Below are 19,636 nucleotides of genomic sequence, written 5' to 3'. Positions count from 1 at the left end.
AGGGAAGCATCTGTGCAGGGGGAGCAGGGATGGAGGTGGCACATATAAGAAAGAACATACAGAAGACTGCTAAGGCAGTTTGTTCAGGGATCCCTGCAGCAGCAGCCTCAAGAACTGACAAATAAGAGTGTCAAATGTAAACATGCAAGTATTTGTCTTGAGCTGGAGAACTGAACCTGAACAATTAATGTGCTGTGCATGTACATAAATTTACCTGAAAAACCCATTACTCACTCTTAATCCCTTTTTAATCTTCAACATGACAGAAGTTTTCAGGATAACACTCCACAAAATGATGGGTGATGAACAGGAACGCTTCAGTTAGGCAGGGGAAAACCTTGGAACTCCAAAAACTTGTTCTGCTGAACAAGGCACACTTACTACAGCAAAAATTTACATTGGATACAAGTAACAGAAATTTGCTGGAATCACATTTATTTCCCTTAACCCATATGCTTCAAGTCCCTCTTACATATTCAGTGACCTGACAGAGAGAAGAGCTGGATCCCCAGTCAATGTTAGTCAGCAGAGTTTCAGTGAAGTTCACAGCTCTGTGTCACCCTGTGCTATCTGAGGACCCGACATGGTGCAGCCACAGAAATTCAGGCAAATGACTGCTTTCCAGGCAATTTTATCTGAATCATCCGTCTGAACTCTGGCTACAGGCTTTTTCTTTAACTTAAACTTGAAGTCCTGAAACATTAAAGAACAGAATGCATCAACTTAATTGGAAACAGTTTTGCCTCAACACATCCTGCGTTTGTTCAAGGACTTAGAGAGAGGAAAAGCCCATGCTTTGAAGCACTGTGACAACTTAAGATAAATTTCAGCATTACTTTTCTTACAGAATATAATTGAAAACATATTTCAACACAGACTCTAAACTAACTCTGGGTAGAGATGTGTTTAACCCACAAGTCTGGATCTCAACATTCCCAAGTCTTGAAGAAATCCTGACTCTGACCCAAATTGTCTTCTCTTTCTATAACAAGCAAAACTAGTTTTAATATTACTGAGCTGAGTTCATCACTTATTCAAAATCACTGCTTTTAACATCATTTGTGTGTTCCTTTTCATCACACTGATATCTAAAGTCCCCATTTCTCCCAATACCTCTCAAAGATTAGGGTCATACCTGTATATTGTAGAAGGCAGTCCCTGCCCCCAAAAGCCTCGACGTCTAAACAGACAAAACTGGCAGACAGTAAGATAAAGGACACATTGTTATCCCCATTTTCAGCTGGGAAACCATGCCTTAAGATGACTAAGAGTTAGAATCCCAAGGGAGGTCAAGGATCAGATTCTCAAATGCTCAATAACCAGCATCAGAGCCAGACTTTCATAGGAAGAAGAGAAGAAAATAAAGAAAAGGAAAAAAAAAAAAAAAAGAAGAAAAAGAAAAAAAGGCTCCAAGCCCTGTAGTTCCTACTTTTATTGTAGATTTTCAAAAGACCTTTTTGCCCATCTTGAAGATCTGGCCACTTAGGCACCCATTCTCTAGCAAGTCTCTCTCCCAGTCTGGGTGCTGCTGCCGTTTTGAAGCGTGGCAGTACGCGAGTCGCCCAGGGTCACAGAGGAAGTCTCTTGCAGAGCCAGAAAATTGAACCAACATCTCCTGTGCCCTAACCACAAGTCTATCCTTCCTCTCACTAACAACACAGTGTATTTCTTTGTTAGGTTTCTTTCTAGTTAGATATAACATAATGGGCCTTTTTCTTTATTCATCCATAATGGTAATATGACATTATGAGATTGGCACTTGTCATTCACAGGCAATGCTCTTTTTTCCGCTTGCCCCTAAAACACAAACACACTTAGCAGATTGTCGTCTGCGGATGACACTAGAATCTCTGTATTTTAGAATCTTTTTACAGCAGCCTCACAAGAGTAGATTGCCCTTTATTAATATTTTTCAGGATATGAGAGGCTGACAACTTGTGGATCGATCCCAGCTACAAAGAATTATTCCCCTTTCCCACAACCTCAGGGTGGGGGGAAAGCCTTTTTGGTGAAGATCAAGATAACAGCAGGTTGTTCATATCACATCCCTTAGCAGCTGCTGCTACCATGTGAAGGCCTAAATACTAGAATAATAAGTCAGTAGCCACTGGCTACCATCATGTGTGTGAGCAGCCTTAAGTGTCCCTGCAAGACACGTGTAGTAGAACAGCGTCAAGTGGAAAACCCAAGCACAGCACCATGTTTTCTTTTGCCACCTTTTCCATTTTATTTAGAGGGACATGCGGTAATTACTCACCATTTCAAGCTCTGGAGACTACAGGGGGATCACTGTGCAAACCAAGAGAATTATAGATACTCACTGTATCTACGCACACAAATAAAAGAATGCATGTGAGAAATGCCTGATGTACAGAACTCCATTAAACTGAGTTACTATTTTTGCATCTGTCTCCTTTGGTCTTTCTTTTTTTTTTTTTAAATCCAGTTTCTTCAAGCCCTGCCCTCTTCTACATGACCTTTTTGATCAATAGTCCTTTGTTGTGCTGTGAGGCCTTGGCAGCAGAGGACAGAATGACTACAGCTAATCCTTATCTAATGTTTACCTTTAAACTCTTTGGGTCTTGGCACAGGTTTGAGACATTTGTTTTGTTTAGGTTTTAGAACTCTAAATGATGAGCATTGCTTGAGAACGTGGTCTCCTCCAGAGATCCTGAAGTTCTCAGCTGATGTTCCCCTCTGCTCCTGCAGTCACCCCCATATGTAGTCCACAGAATACTTGCACTTTTCTGCTTCACCACCTCAGAAATTAGTGGATTACCTCAGCTCTTCTGATACATCTTTTGGCAAGTCAATGAAAGTCAGGTTGCCAACTATTTTCATGTGGAAAACAGGCCTCTCCCTGTCTTTTTAAGTGTAGAAGACATTTTTTGTGGGAAGGGGACTCAAAAAGTCTCTTTGTCAGATTCTGCAGTTGCATGTCATTTTAAAAACCAACTCCAACTGGTTTTTGTCACATCTTCTCACAGGAGTTTCGCTGACAAAAATTTGTGGCCAATTTTCAAATGGCAAATCAATACGAAACTTTCTATTGTTCCTGCCCTTAAGAAAGCCTGTTTCCCTATATATTAAGATCTATTTTTGTTTCAGACATTGCAGTGTAACACTACATCCCTGGCAGCTCCTAGAACAAAACCATTAGACACATGGGACCCCCCCTCCCCAGCAACTTTATCTCAACAAGTACTTCATTTAAGCAAACAGCCTAAAGCATGACTCATACCCCAGTGAGAGATAACTGTTTGAAAACTTGAGGGCTGCTGTAACTGACCACAGCAAGGGCAAAGGTATCAAAAATAAGCCTAAGAGTACAATTGCAGATGCAAAGCAAATTAATACTCCCATAGAGGGAAAGCCAGATCTGCCAGACTGCCCAAGCCTCCGCAGGAGGTTTGGTTGCTGTGGCAGCACAAGGACAGCCTGGGGCCAGACATGGAGACTCTGGCCCTTGGAGTGAGGCATGTATGCACTTTAGAGGGTTGTTGATAGTGGGAAATCCTTGGGCTGAGCATTTCTGTTACCAATCGGGTCTGTCCCTTTACAAACAGTAACTTACCGTTTTCTCTGAAGCAAAGTTTCACCAAATGTGAAGGTCCTCTTGGTGTACTTCAGAGCTGTAATTTTAAGCTGAAAAAAACATATTTTTTATTGCTTTGGTTTTGTTAGGGGTTTTGGTTTTGGGGGTTTTTTGGGTTTTTTTTTGTTTTTGTTTTTGTTTTTGTTTTTGTTTTTTAATTAGCACACATACAGTTAAAAAGCCCTCATACAAAGTTAGAGCTAGGCATTAAAATTACCTCTAAACTTACTGTGAAATTGATTGAGATCTTAAAAAAATAAAATTGTACTCAGTCTTGCCCTTTTCCCCCTCCCTAACAGCAACTGCTGAAAAGGTGCAAGTTACCAACTATTGAAATGTTACACAAATGCTCTAAAATAAATCAAGGATTTATATCCAGGTAGGTATAACCAAGTGAAACTCACTTTCAGCTTCACAATGTGCAAGAACATATCAGTGAGTGACTGATCTATTGCTTATGAAAAGAAAAAAAAATACAAGAAAAAGCCTTTTCACAGTTCAATAGAAAGTTACAATATTTGAGAAATGAATAAGAAGTCATGTAATGGCTTTGCAGCTTCTGAACTTTCACATGTTTCAGATTTTTCTAATGCTTGTGCGGATTAAAGAGATTAACATCTCAATGGCTGGGGCACCTCACATTTTTTCTGGATCAGGTTTAATGCTTTCCACACTGTAGAAATTTCACTTTGTATGAACACACCCTGAATTTAAGGAATTTTTCATACTTAGGTGTGTGTTTTCCAGTATGTTTCTTTTTATGTTAACCCTGTCAAAGGGCACAGTGTCTGGATCATAAGAATGAGCAACTCCTTCAATTTCACACATCAATACACTGGGCCTTTTCGGCATGCTTTTCGCTCCAGACCCCAAAAATAAATTAAGAGCGGGAGTGGGGGGTGGGGGGAAGTCAGGAGACAATAAAAGACATCCATATTTTTTTACTTCTGTGTATTATCTCAACCTGGACCCCAGAATAAGAAGGAGAACCATTTATTTCAGTAATGTGCAAAGTTCATGGTTTTAAAGCTACACTCTTTTCATCTCTTTAAAAGACATTTCAAAGCAGGGTTGTAGGACCCAAAGAAAGAGAAGGATCTCTGATGTCCATCCATCTCAGAGAGAAAAAACCCTGCATTTTCTACCCTTTGACGTAGGATTAAGGAGTGACAAAAAGCCATTTCATCCTTTCTAAAAAAAATGTGTATGTGCGTGCTTGAATATGTTCTGTATTCTAGTGGCTATCAGGAAGGCGTGGGTACCGTCTAGAATCCAGAAATAATCACAGACTCCATAAAAGCCAGCACGTATGTTAAGTCTTTATGGCTCAATGACAAGGGGAACCAAATGTTTAAAAACATTTGCACACAATAGGCATGACAACCCAAGACGTAAACTGCTTGGGGCCTGTGCAGAACTGAATCTAGTGGATGAAAAGGAGGGGACTGGTTCTGGTTGTAGACCCATGGAGTAAGATAATTTCAGACAAAGCAAGCAAAGGGCGTGTGAGAGCAAAGAGGAAGGTGACACTGAAAAGATGAAGCTTCTTTTGAACACCACTTGTAGTTATGCCCATCTGGAGTGTTTCTGGAAAACAAACAAACAAACAGCGCTCCGATAATTTTTGCCTACATGCAGGGAAGTAAAATTGCATGCATGCTCTGTGAATAAAGCACATTGCCGCAAAACTACCCCAAAAATACATTTCACTTCTATCACCAGTTTCTTCTTCTTACGGGAATTACTTGCCAGCTTCTGAATTCTGACCATGCAATTTCGGTCTAAAAAGCAATATAAGTGTATAACAAAAATATACACTTTCCACCAAAAGAACAACTTTTACATACAAAACCGTAACTTTTACAAATACTAACAGAATTCTATTTGAAAAAAAATTATCCTTTCACTTTGGGAAATAACCAAGAAACTGTTTTTATCGAACTTCTATGTTCCACAGGGACATTTATTACTGAATTTGCATTTATGACTATGCTTGGTTCTTTTCATTCAACCTAAGCAACTATAAGCACCAAAATAATTTAAAAAAAAGTCACATTGTGGAATGACTTTTCTTCAATAATGCATCCTTGTGAATTAATGTGACATGATGTTATTTTCTCCTAAAGTTTTTCAGATCTGCCTGTATGTCAAAGTATGCTGGCATAATGTCTTAAAATACAAATATTTTTCAGGGGAAATTGTATGTTCCGTGTTCTGATTGCTTATGTCCACTTTTCAGCTTGTTTTGGTAATACAAAACATAAAATAAAGACCAGTGAATACATGCCAAGTTCCTATTGCATATATCATAAACGTACACTGGAGCATTGAGCTGACTCATCAAGGATGAAACAAAACCCATAAAGCTATATTTACAAAAAAGATTTTTCTCCCTGAGAAAACAGTGCTCTTTTTTTCCTATTTTGTTCTCTTCCTGATGCGATTTGCAGTGTTGCAAGCAAGCAATTGCAGCAAGCCTAGGGTTTTAACTGAATTTATTGGCCTCCATCATTATGCAGCACTGGAGTACAGCCAAAACTTCACTGCCTTGCATTTCTTCTAACTTTCTCTGTGATATAAATGACCAACCCATCTAGAAATCTTCAACTACAGAACACTGCTGTTCCAAAATCCTGGCCACCTTCTGATTTTTTTGCATGCTCCAAACTCCTATTAAAGTCAACACTAATATGAGGCAGCCAGGTCAACCTAAGGCTATTGAGAACCCAAGGTTTACGAGAGAGCGCTGGTTTAAATAAAGGGTATTACCTCTCCTTACAATCACCACTGAACTGAAAACTGCATCAGCTGGGCTGAGCAAAGAAGGCAACCAGCTGTTGGCAGCACTTGAAACTTTGGAGAATCCTTTTGGAGGGTTGTGCAAGCAGGCAATGTGCCCCGGTCAACCCAGTTCTCCAATGGCTCCACCAGTACCAGGCTTTCACTCGGCCTCATAGCTCTGATTTCAGATGATCTACTGTTTGAAAACACACAACAAAGTTGATCTGCACAGCATTAGTTCCCTGTCCTGCTTCTTAGGAACATATCATAACATGAATACCTGGTTTGTGTAATCAAATATCATCTGTCCGCTTGGGTTCCTTGGCCTGCCATTCACATGCTTCTTCTAAAAGAAATGAGATTACTCTCATAAAACAAGGGAAAACATTTCAGAGGGCAGTGCTTAATCTTCATGTCTCGTGTTCAGTTAAACTCATATCAAATGTGAACTGCCACTACAAATATAGGCACCAGAGGAGACAATTTTTCACGTTTGCAAGTATCTCTTCACAACCACAAAAATGTTGGGAATGGTGAGTATAATGCCAAGAAATCAAAGTCCAATGAGAAGACAAGTGTGCTACTCCCTGGCTGTTAACAGAAAACACTTGATGGAAACAAGATCAACTGGCTGTGACAAAGCAAATAGGGCACTAAAGTACACTGGAATTTCTGCTCCTTTATAAAAAGGATGTATCCATAAAACTCACACAGGGACATAATCTTACCAACCATTGGAAGGGAAAAAAAAAAAAAGAATAGAACTCGTGGTCTCATCTGTAAGTGGTAAACAACTGTAGGTTTGAGTTTCAAAGGAGTAACATGAAGAGCTGCTGAAGATGACTTCACTATGTCCTGGTTTCAGCTGGGACAGAGTTAACGTCTCTACCAACTAGCAAAAAGGAAACACAAGCTTTCTTAGGCGTTGTGGGTTCTTGGAGAATGCATATTCCAAATTACAGTCTGATTTTAAGCCCTCTCTATCAAGTGACCCAGAAGAAGAATAATTTCAAATGGGGTCCTGAGCAACAACAAGCCTTTGAACAAATTAAACAGGAGATAGTTCATGCAGTAGCCGTTAGGCCAGTCTCTATACTGACTCATGGATGGTGGCAAATGCCCTGTGGGGGTGGTTGCAGCAATGGAAGCAGAACAACTGGCAGTGCAGGGGCAAACCCATCTGGGCTGCCGCACTGTGGCAAGATATTGCTGCCCGGATAGAGAACCTGGTTGTAAAAGTACGTCATGTAGATGCTCACGTACCCAAGAATCGGGCCACTGAAGAACATCAAAACAAGCAGCAGCTGGATCAGGCTGCTAAGATTGAAGTGGCTCAAGTGGATCTGGACTGGCAGCATAAGGGTGAGTTATTTCTAGCTCAGTGGGCCCATGACACCTCAGGCCACCAAGGAAGAGATGCAACATATAGATGGGCTTGTGATCAGGGGGTGGCCTTGACCATGGACACTATTGCACAGGTGATCCATGAATGTGAAATGTGCGCTGCAGTCAAGCAAGCCAAGCGGTTAAAGCCTCTCTGGTATGGAGGATGATGGCTGAAATATGGGGAGGCCTGGCAGATTGGTTATATCACACTCCCACAAACCCACCAAGGCAAGTGCTATGAGCTCACCACGGTGGAAGCAACCACTGGATGGCTGGAAACATATCCTGTGCCCCATGCCGCCGCCTGGAAAGCTACGCTGGGCCTTGAAAAACAAGTCTCACAGCAACATGGCACGCCAGAAAGAATTGAGTCAGACAACAGGAATAATTTCTGAAACAAACTCATAGACATCTGGGCCAAAGAGCATGGCATTGAGTGGGTATATCACATCCCCTGTCATGCACCAGCCCCCAGGAAAATCGAACGATACAATGGACTGTCAAAGACTCCACTGAGAGCAATGGGTGCTGGGACATTTAAACATTAGGATACACATTTTGCAAAAGCCACCTGGTTAGAAAACACTAGGGGATCTGCCAATTGAGTGGGCCCTGCCCACTCAAAACTTTTACGTACTACAAGAGGGGATAAAGTCCCTGGAGTACACATAAAAAATATGCTGGGGAAGACAGTCTGGGTTATTCCTGCCTCAGGCAAAGTCAAACCCATCCATGGGATTGCTTTTGCTCAAGGACCTGGGTGCACTTGGTGGGTGATGCAAGAGGATGGGGAAGTCCAATGTGTAACTCAAGGGGATTTGATTTTGGGCGAGAATAGCCAATGAATTAAATTGTATGATGTTAATTGCTATTTAATACTGTATATCATCACTTCTATGGTGGCTATATGCCGTATCAATGGTATTACAGTAAGAATCACCTAGAATAATGAAGAATGAACTTTGATGAAATGGAACAAAGTGCAGCGATGACAGAACTGGAAAAGCGCAGCGATAATGGAACCAGAACTGGCTTCAGCATGCAACAATCCAACACCACATACCATCTCTCCTGCCCTGAAGGACTGTTATGACAGATGGAGCCCAAAGTCATGGACTAAATGAACTCAACGAACATTTTATAGGGATGGCCCATAGACTAAGGGAACTATATCTGTGTGTATGTATCAAAACACAGGAAAGGTGGTGGTGATTATTTGGGATGTATTGGGAAGTGTGGGAAGGGGTGGATATTGTCCTGGTTTCAGCTGGACAGAGTTAATTTTCTTCCTAGTAGCTGGTATCATGCGGTGTTTTGGATTTAGTATGAGAATAATGTTGATAACACACGGATGCTTCAGTTGTTGCTAAGTAGTGCTTACACCAGTCAAGGACTTTTCAGCTTCTCATGCCCTGCCAGCGAGAAGCTGGGAGGGGGCACAGCCAGGACAGCTGACCCAAACTCTCCAAAGGGCTATTCCGTACCATATGACGTCATGCTCAGTATATAAACTGGGGGAAGCTGGCTAGGGGGCAGTGACCGCTGCTCGGGAACTTGCTGGGCATCGGTCGGCTGGTGGTGAGCAATTGCACTGTGCATCCCTTATTTTGTATATTCTATTATTATTATTATTATTTTCCTTTCCTTTTCTGTCCTAGTAAACTGTCTTTATCTCAACCCACAGATTTTACGTTTTTTTTCCCCCGATTCTCTCCCCCGTCCCACTGGGGGTGAGGAGGAGTGAGCAAACGGCTGTGGTGTTTAGCTGCCTGCCGGATTAAATCACAACACACTGGCAATTTTAGCTTGGCTAAAACGGTGCATACCATAAGTGCGCCTGTGCATACACACAGGAATAGCAGGTGAGAGCTATAACACATTGCCGTCATTGGAGGTCAGGAACGGGAGATTTAAACTAAGATTCATCAGCCATTTGTTTCAACCATAAGCAAACCAAGTACGCAGCACAATGCACCACCTCCTCCATTCCGCATGTTTTCTGAATGATAGAAATATTGCACAAAATCTACCACCAATGTCCTTTACTAACTGCCTCCACCAACTACAAATGCCTCCAACCTTGAAATATCAAAAAAATTTTGACCTCAGAAAAGCCTAATTACTGTGTCTGTATATAACAAAGAAAAACATGGCAAACCCAGACACCACCAGTATACCTACCTCCAAATGAATAACATCATTGAGTATCAGTGTGAGTACTGTTTATGCAACACTAAAGTACCAAAAAAAAAAAAAAAAAGAAAAAGGAATCCACCATTAACTTCAATAATGATAACAGTGTAAGTTGCTAGAGAGCTATAAAGCATTTCTTTTTGAAGATTGTTGTGTTCTGCCTCTACGTTTCTATGAGCCCTAGCATTGTCAGTCGAGACACAAACCATCTCATTACCTGAGTTTCTGCAGCCTGTTAGAGACCGGATTCTCCTTGGCATATTTGTTTTTTCACTTGTTGTTCCATTTCATCAAAACTAAAGACATTTTATGATGAAAGCAGAAGTATACAAAAAAACATAACTATGGAGACTAACTGCAACTCAACCTTATCTGCTTGGCAGTGAAGTGATATTTCCCCACATTTTCTCAGACTCAGGAGCAAATTTATAGTACATTGCTCAAAAAAAGTGAGCTTTCAAAGCATTTTCAGAGGAACAGAGCGAAAAAAATGTAGAAATAGAAACACCACACTTTGGAGAAAGAGCACAAAAAAAGACATGTTCAGGGGAAAATACCAGAGATGAAAGCCTGGTTTCACTGAATTCCAGGATAAAACAGCCATTGGTTTCAACAGGGTCACGATCTCTGTCAAGATCTGAGTCTGGATTCACTTTTGAAGTAGGTGTGGCCTAAGAGCAGGAGGGAAGAATTAACGATAATATAAAATGTATCTCTTCCTCTTAAACAGCCCATCATGCATTTCATTTTACATTGCTATTGACTACAAAAAGGGCGTGAGTGGTTATGAAACCCATCTATCTAGGCACTGCCTACTTTTCACCACACTATCCTTTTTGTTATCTTTGCATTACCCAGTATCATGCTTTTTTTTTGTTGCCAGTGATGAATGGGATGACAGCATTAACGCAATGGTTATGCTACATGCCAGAATTGCATGAATTTTATGACAAGCCACTTTTCATCATACACAAACCAGCATCATGCCTCTAGAGGCACAGGTTTTGCTACTACCCCGAGACACCTGTGATTACATACTATATGCTTCAGTGTTGTATTTGTGTAAGTTACGCTCGTGTCTTGTATACGCATTCAGACACACTACATGTATGTATCATTTTTGAGTGTATAGGCACACACATCCATGGATGCAGGAATGCGGGAACCACAATAACACTGCTCCTGGCTGATGGTAGTATGTTACAGAATTTGTTTCCATGCTAATGGATCACAGAAAAAAATCTTGTAAGGATTATTTTAATTTGTAAAACATTTGTATTCCCTGATGTATTGCAATAAAAGGAATGTACCAACTGCCAGTCTTTCAAGAAATATAATACAATTCTTCATACTTTTGGTTTGAAATCAGAACCGAAACACATTTACTGCAGAAGAACTGATCTTCATGGCCCTGGCAGGAGGTGAAGGCTGGGAGTCAACTCACTCCTGGCAGCTGTAACCCCTTCATGAGAATCTAGATATGTCGCTCTATATCCTGTATCCTCTGATCATTTTCAGAAAAACAGCAAGTTGTCGTGACATCACAAAACGCACAACAAATCCACGACCAGTCAAGGCTCTGAGGTCAGGAATACACCAAGCAGCACAGCCATCTCACAGCTGCAAATGGAGGCAGGATTCCACATCTTTTGCTGGAAAAAAAAAAAATTATTGCCTGCACGTGCTACCAGTAAACCAGCACTTGCTTAGCCACGCTAGAGCATGAAACTCAGCATAACAGATCTTTCATAGCTCACAGGAGAGGTCATGGTACAAGAATGTTGAACAATACAACACAATCTTTTGTAGGTAAGCAACTTCAAGGTAGGGGGTGTAAGTTGTTGCAACAATAGAAACCTCAGAGGAAATCATCAGAAAATGATTAACATATTTTTTCAAAGGAATGTGCACAATTGACAATATTTTCAACACAGACATATATTTCGAACTCCTCTGGCACCCTGTTTCTTATGCTTTATATACACACACAGAGCTCAGATTTTGGTTTTGTTTCATTAACTCCATATTTCTGCTACTTATAATTATCCAAAGCATTCTGATCAGATTATTCACACATTCATTTATTTGGAATAATTCCCATTAAAGAGGCTTTCAGAAAAGTAACCTAATGTTGAATACAATTTCTGGTGCACGGCATTTTTTATATTTAATATATCACCTGATGGTTTGTTAAACTGTCTGGTTTGATGTTTGTTATAAATGTTCACTACATTGAAATCCCAAACAAACATCAAGGATACAACTCTTTTCCACAGAGTATACACATTATATTGTTTGTTCCTTTTCTTGGGACTCCCTCTTTCTTAGCAGGAATATACCAAAATAGGACAACACTCAAATAATTTTTCTAGAAAATAGGTTTCTGCTGAAATTAATATAATATTGCATGCTCATTTTGATTTGCTGAAGTCCAAGTTAGCTAATATCCCAGGTGAACTGGATGAAACTACAACTGGCGACAAGCAACAAGGCCAAGAACCTCAACAGACAGTTGCACACTGGCTATTGCCTAGCATTCCAAAAGCAAAGTTGGCTTTTCCTCCCACAAGAAACTGATTTCCATGCCAGTTACCTCCCTTCTGTTAGCAAAGAGGCTGCCCACCTGGGTACGAGCCAGCGAGGAGTCACTGGGATGGGCCGAACCTGGCCACGCTCCAGCCCTTTTCTCTGATCAATTGAACTGCTTCATCACGGGGAAAGCAACTGGGGAGAAGCTCAGCAGACAACACAACATAGATATAAGTTTGGAAGACTGAGATGAAAACTACAGCCCAGGTGGGAAGCCACAGCCACTGACAGCACCCTTCAGGAAAGCAGATCACGGGATCAGGCTTTGATCAAGAGAATATTGCTGAGGGAAGTGGGACCAAAACTGCAGTTTCACTTTCTGGAGTCACCTCTAGGGACAGCCAAGGAGAACACAATTACTGGGCATCAAATAGTGCCTCTCTTCACTTTCACTTCTCTAAAAAACTGTCGCTCCATGGGACCGTCGGGAAAAAGCAGAGAAGGAAGTGGTGTGAGTTTCAGCAATGAATCAAGGCCAGGAAAGAGACATAGGAAATTCAAATCTGCAGGAACTGAATGCTTTGCTTTGGCCACAAAATGCATTCAAATGCAGGTCTCCGTTTCCAGTTGCTTCCTCTTCATACCTTCCTGAGAAACTCCAGGGGCCAAGGCAAGGAAGCTCTGCGTCCAGGGAGGCTGCTGGCTGTCCAGACAGACGTGGAGGCTGCTCACACCTCTCTAAAAAGTATCTCATTCATCCAAGTATTTCAAATGAAACCGTTTCAGACACAAATGAGCTCACTACTTTTCAGCACCAAGTCACATTTTTTATTTTGCAGTTCTGAAGACTTTTGGGTCCCTCTCCCCCATCCCCAACTGCCTCTCACTTTGCAAATTCCCAATTCTTCGAGCGTGACGTCATGATGCGTTGCCATGAAAAATTCATTTAATATTAAAAGCACTAAATTGTAACTTCTTTGCATGGTAAAGGATCACACAGAGGGGAATTGCGGTTTAAACAAAGATTTTCTATAATTAGTGATAATAACAAAGGAAATATTCATAATTACATCAAAGGATTCTTCACTGAGTATTGTTTTTATTTGCTTCCTGAGGGAGCACAGAGTTCTCTGAAAAGATAACGCTATTTTAGGCAGATACAGATAAATAAAAAAGGGCCATCTAGAGCATCCAACTTCAAACCAAAGCCTGAAAAATAGTCCAAAATCCAGAAGAGGTTCTCTAATTGATCCGATTACAGGCCAGGCATCAGTTCTCTGCAAGGTATGCAGTGCTAATACATCTGTAGTATTTAAACACCTTTTCAGCTGAACATGACACACAACACTGCAGCATACCCTGGGCATCTGTGTCTGCATATAGGAGACATAGTCCGGGGTTTAATTTCATCCACCAACATAAACATAGGTCTAATTTTGTGAAGTACAGATAGCTAAAAATAGCCAAGAGTAACGTTATGCAACAAAACCTGGTATATGTTTCCCCCTTCCAGACGAGGGAATCTGCCATAACTTCAAATAGAAAGAGGCAGCAGTCTGACCAGAACACAAAATATATTCATTTCATTCCCTTCCAAAGAGACAGCATTTGAATCTCCCATACATTAAAGATGCATGCCCACTGTCATATCATTTCAAGGGCTTAAATAGCAAATGATCAAAAATTCACAACACTTCTGCCCTCCCCTGGAAAAAAAAAAAAAAAGGTCAAAAATAAATGGAAACAAACTGTCTTCTGCTCCTTTTTATGCATTTGAGAGAGAGAAAAAAAAACAGAGGGAGATAAATCTGCATAATACTGAACCAAATCTCTTTAATTCCAGTCAGCTTTTATCATTCAATCACCGAGCCTGTATGTGGAAAAATTCATGCTAATTCCCCCTAGCAACAGCCGCAGCCTATCAGGGGGAGCCCTGCACCAGGCAGCTGCCAGCCAGCAAGAATAACTCTAAGTAGGTCAGGCCTGCATTTCTAAAAATGCCACGGTCTAGTAACCCCACTGTCCCGTCTGTCTGCCCTGCCCCATAATAACCTCGATTGCTTGGTGACACAATGACATACTACCCTGTTAGAGCGCAATCAAATCACACTGCATTATTCTGCTGCGAGCATCGCTGCTGGATGAAGGACCCGTCGAGGGGCAGCATTAATCAGGCAGCCATTCATGTCCACTAGCACTTCACTCTGGAGATGGGGCCTGCATTAATGACCAGCTGTTTGAACTAACACAAACAAAATAATGTCTTCCACCCTGTTGGCTGCACAGAATACACTATTCTAATCAGGCAGGTTATGCTCATTGACTAAACCTAAGATGTAAATTAAACAGCCCCAGACAATGCCAGCTTTTGTAACCTTCTATTAATTAAAGTAAGTATATTTAGATTATACTACACACAATTCAAAGAGCTATTGGTTTAATACACAGAGTCATCTCCTCCTACAAATTTGTGTTCATGGTCCAAAAAAAAAAACAAACCCACCACCCCACTGTTTGCATAATGCAATCTACCTATCCTGGTAAATTAAAGAGCGACATAAACAGAGCTCAACTGCAACCAACTTCTGCTGGGAGCAGGGAACCACGCCAGGCTTCTAGCAATTGGGCAGCGTGAACACCAACAGACACGCACACTGAATATTGCGGAGGGGTATCAATAAAAGCCCTGTAAACATCTTCCAGCCACAACAGGGAGAAAGGCCAGTCGGAGCAGATTAAGCACCCCCTGCAATCCAACTCCTTAAATGCTGCCGAGTCGCCTGCACAGACCTAAAAATAATTGCAGAGGTGAGAAAGCTCCCAGTGGGGTCTGGGTATGTGCCTTTAAGAGCAGATAGCCGGGCGCATCCCTCTTCCCCGGCAGCCCTGGGGACTTGTGTGTGGCTGCTGCAAGATGATGCACAAGCCCTTTCCCTCCCCCCCTCACTCTTAACCAGAGAAGCCTTAATATAAACCACACCAGACCTCAGCCAGTCTTCTCTGGGGTGGTATTTCAGTATCAAATCTGTAATGCCAGAACAGAATTTCAGCATGCTTGCTTTGTGTTTAATTACACCCTTCCTTTTAAACACCTCCGTGAGGCTCGCCAGTCTCTCCCTTCAGAGCATGCCTCTCTGTCATGCAGCTGCCTGTACAGGACAGAGCTGGGAAAGACATTTTCTAGGATAGACGGTTCATCTGCATTTTTTTCTGAAGGATTCACACTTTCACTCGGTGAATGCATGCCCTCTGACAAACTGATAATTCAGTCTTCACTGCTGCAGAACTCAGCAAGCCTCGTACATGTAATCCATCCACATCTGATTTAGGAACACAGCAGATTCATTAATCCATTTTGCTCTTTCTCGTTTGAACCAGGCTTGATAACCAGGTTATGACTGTCTTCCTTTGCTTTGTGGCACACATCACATAGCTATTCTTGGAGAGATACAGTCACTGACGTAACCGTGGACTCCTAATTACAAGCTGCTGACATTTTGCTCGTCTCTGCAGCTTTGAAAATGTGAGTTAAGAGTCTCTCTTCCTCCTCCTTGCTTGCTTTACACTGCCCGAGTTAGAAGCACATGACAGTTTCAGAAAGGTATAGGAGTGGCATAAACTCCTTTGCAGAGCCTGCTGTATTGACAAGGTTATTTTTCTTTAAGCACACAGAAAACTACAGTTTGGGAGTAATAAGACTCCTTTGCCCCCAGCACAAGAATGTTATCCAACAGCTGGCTATATATAATCCAACACACAGGGCTGCCTTTGTAGGCTGGGTAACAAATAGTGGAAGGGCCAGACAGGCGTCTTGCAGGGTAGCTCACCATGACTATTGGGAAATCCCCTCGTACACATTTTAGGATGACATTGTGGTCTACGGATTTGTATAAAAGGAAAAAAAAAAAAAAGAGGAAAAACCACCCTCTTTCTCTGTAGGCAGCTGCTAGAAGCCACGCCAAGCCCCGCTAGCTGAGCGCAGCACTTGTTTCCCCTATTTCTGCATTGTTCAGGCATGGCCAAGCCGAGCTGTCTACCAATTTAAATATGACTGTACTGCGACAAGTCTACCTGCTCTAAAAACATGGGCTCCCCCATGCACGTTTGGCAATGACAAATACACCCAGGTACATTTCAGAGAAATCTACTGCCAAATGCGAGCACTGGCTTTTTTCAATAGATGAAGAATCCTTTTTAATTAGAGGCTGATTCTGAAATTCTAAAAAAAAAAAGGAAAAAGAAGATGTAAATATAATGCTGAATATAAATGCTCAGTTGAGCATTTAGCCATCTGATGACTGTGGTAGCCAGCTGGTCTAGAAGTCATCTGGGATGCATTTATTTTGATTAGATTGATCACATTTCTATTTACAGTATAGAATTTTTCACCATACTGAATACAGCTGTGTTTATAAAGATTTTAAGATGGAGAAAACGAAATCCCCACAGTTTCTCTCGGCACAGTGCAGAAAATTCAGTGCTTCAAGGTGTTAAGCGGAAAGGATCTGCTTTCATATTTCTTAAAAGAATTCTGCCTACATCTGTTTTCACAAAGTGCCGCCTCAGTCAAGAAATGGGTGTAGAGCTATAGCTGAAAATACAAGCTGCAATCAAGTCTGACCCAGCAAAGTGACAAACTTCCTCTGTAAATTGGTCAGAAATGTCGTTCTTTCATGTCTATACATGCTCACACACACACCAAAGCACATACATACATATATACACACACACACACGGAGTGCGTGGCTGCTGTTTTCCCTGGGGATACCGCTGCAGCCACCTAGCTCATCAGTTCCCTCCCTGACAGCATCAGGAGTCTTCAAGCTACAATTTACAGTCTCTCCCTCCATACATTGCTTTGTTAATCATGCCATCCTCTCTGCAATGAGAATACACAGAATCAGACAAACAGCACGTAGCATTTCTTCTTCCTTTGCATTTGCATTCGCTCGCTCTCTCTTCTCCCATGGCTTTGCCTTAACAGGCAGACACAACCGATACCTTATTTATCCATCTCCAGCACAACGCTGAGGTGAAAGCTGACTGCAGCACTGTGGCTTCCCCATGTTAATCCTCTGGAGCAGCAGAGGCTGGATTCTTGCTGCTGATGCCCTTGTCGAGCACTGGATTACTTTACATAATATTTCTTTAAGCTTTCACACACCCCATCCTAGATTAACACCCCTCCTTTCTCCTCCCTCCCCCCTCCCAAAGAAAACCCCAAAATCATCACACATCGCAACCCTTTGCTTCCAGAACCAACAGAAAAAACGCGGCTCCATCGCTCTTCTTCCTTAGCAATGTGCAGACGAGTGAGTTTCGAGTCAGCCAAGCCGGGGTGAAGCATAGGCAGCGAGACTGCAGCAGCCCCAGCAGCAGCAGAAACAGCAGCAGCCGCCCAGGTAAATGGGGGGAAAAGCAGGCTGTGTCGAGCGCGATGCAGCATCATAGCTGTAAGGAAAGACAATCTTGCTTCTTCCAAACAGTGCAGCTTTATGCCTGCAGGAACGGAGAAAAGGGAAGACCCAGAATTAAAAATAAAAGCCAAAACAGTTAAGAAGAAATAATAACTATAATAAATGATTGTAACTTTATTTTTCTGGGCTTTGGAGGTTTTCTGGGGGGGGTGTCTCTTTTCCCCCCCCTCCCCAAAGTCTCCTGTGTTGCTGGATGCTACTGTCCAAGAGTGCGGAGTCACAAAGGCTCACTCTCCAAAGCGCAGCGAGACCAGCATCACATGAGAAACCACATGACGCACCCAAATCGGATGCTGATGCGGTCCACTATGTCACTCAGGGGGGGAAAAAATCTCAACAAAAACATGCCCCTCTCTAGTGGTTAGAAAGAATTTCCCTTGGGGGGTAAAAAAAAGGTCAAAAAATAAATATTTCCCTATCTATCCGTCTTCAACACCAATGCTTCAGGAGGCAGGAGAATGCTGTTCCACAGACACTAGCTGGATGGCAGCAATATTACTTCCAGGCTATGTTATTCAAAGCTGATTCCACTTAAGTGAATTCCTGAAAAGCATACTCCATGTCTTCATAACATGAACAGGCTCAGAAAACCAACTCCATTATCGTTCCCTGCAATCTGTATCCAAACCTGTGTTCTGAATAATTTATTTGAGACTAATAAGCCATTTGCCAAGACCACTCCTTCTCCCACTCAGCCCTACACTCATGAGCGACTACAGCAAGAAACAGAGGGGCAGTCGCCGTTTTCATAACTGGTAATTTTAGTAAATTCACTGTCCCACAAAATAATCAGGAAAAAATGAGCAGAAGGGTTTTTTCCTCACGTACGGACATGACAGGGCGCTCTCTAGTTTGTAGACAGTGGCAATGTTTTCCTGACATTGCCAACTCAAAAGCTTTCAATCCAAGTCAAGAAGAAAACACGCTTGCCTGCCAATTCCTGCAGAGGTGTTGTGCCACACTGTTTAACACAGAAACATCTGGACACCCCTGGCCGTCCCTGAACAAGAGCGTGCAGCTCCGCGGTGCTGTTCACTGTCAGGGCACCAAGCAGTTAACATCCTTGGCTGTTTTACCGTCTTACCTATAGGAGCATGGAACCGAGGGACTGGTGCGCTTGAGAAACAAAAGCAAAAAAGCTGACCTTGATCATCGATGGAATTGCTGCTGCATAAAGTTATCATCCAACAAACAGTTAGGGTTTGTAGCTTGTTTTACTCCTAACATTTGTCCAAGTGATAGAGCAGGTGGCACAGAGTCCTCCATCCCCTTTGTTCGCAAAAGCCGGGCACCACCTCGCAACGCTGCGCTCCCTGGCTCTTTATGCTGAAACCATACACAGTGTCAGGGAAACGTAAGGAGATAGCTGCCGTCAATCTGCACAGCTGTTTTGCCCAGGATCCCATTGCAAGCTCCAAAGTTATATGATGGAGATCAAGCACAGAATTCCCCAGAAAAGAGAGAGATGCCTAGCACTCACACGGGGAAGCGCAACTGGAGCAAAACCCGAGTGCTCTTTCGTGCCGATTTCAACATTCCAACTGCTCATGCAATAGCAGATTGCAAAAATCTGCACAAGGCAGTTGTAGCTTGTTCTTATTGGTTCCTATCAGAAGGGGGTTTTGCAATGGGCTGCACCTAGGAGTTGCCTAAATTCCACGTACAATCCAGTTGT

General features: G+C 42.2%; 1 long non-coding RNA gene across 1 annotated transcript in view; it reads right to left on the bottom strand.

Annotated features, from left to right (window-relative positions):
- LOC148057518 (uncharacterized) overlaps positions 1 to 19,636 on the bottom strand; it is a 398,505-nt gene that overhangs the window by 121,333 nt on the left and 257,536 nt on the right. The window contains exon 10 of the long non-coding RNA XR_015706361.1: positions 17,486 to 17,983. This is a non-coding gene — a long non-coding RNA (uncharacterized LOC148057518). The remainder of the gene's footprint in view (positions 1 to 17,485; positions 17,984 to 19,636) is intronic.

Source organism: Nipponia nippon, unplaced genomic scaffold (genome assembly GCF_047370975.1).
Source record: "Nipponia nippon isolate SJK-2023a ecotype South Korea unplaced genomic scaffold, ASM4737097v1 scaffold_1, whole genome shotgun sequence".
Lineage (NCBI taxonomy): Eukaryota > Metazoa > Chordata > Aves > Pelecaniformes > Threskiornithidae > Nipponia > Nipponia nippon.
Note: the sequence above shows the minus strand (reverse complement) of the source record. Positions and strands in the feature narration are given on the sequence as shown.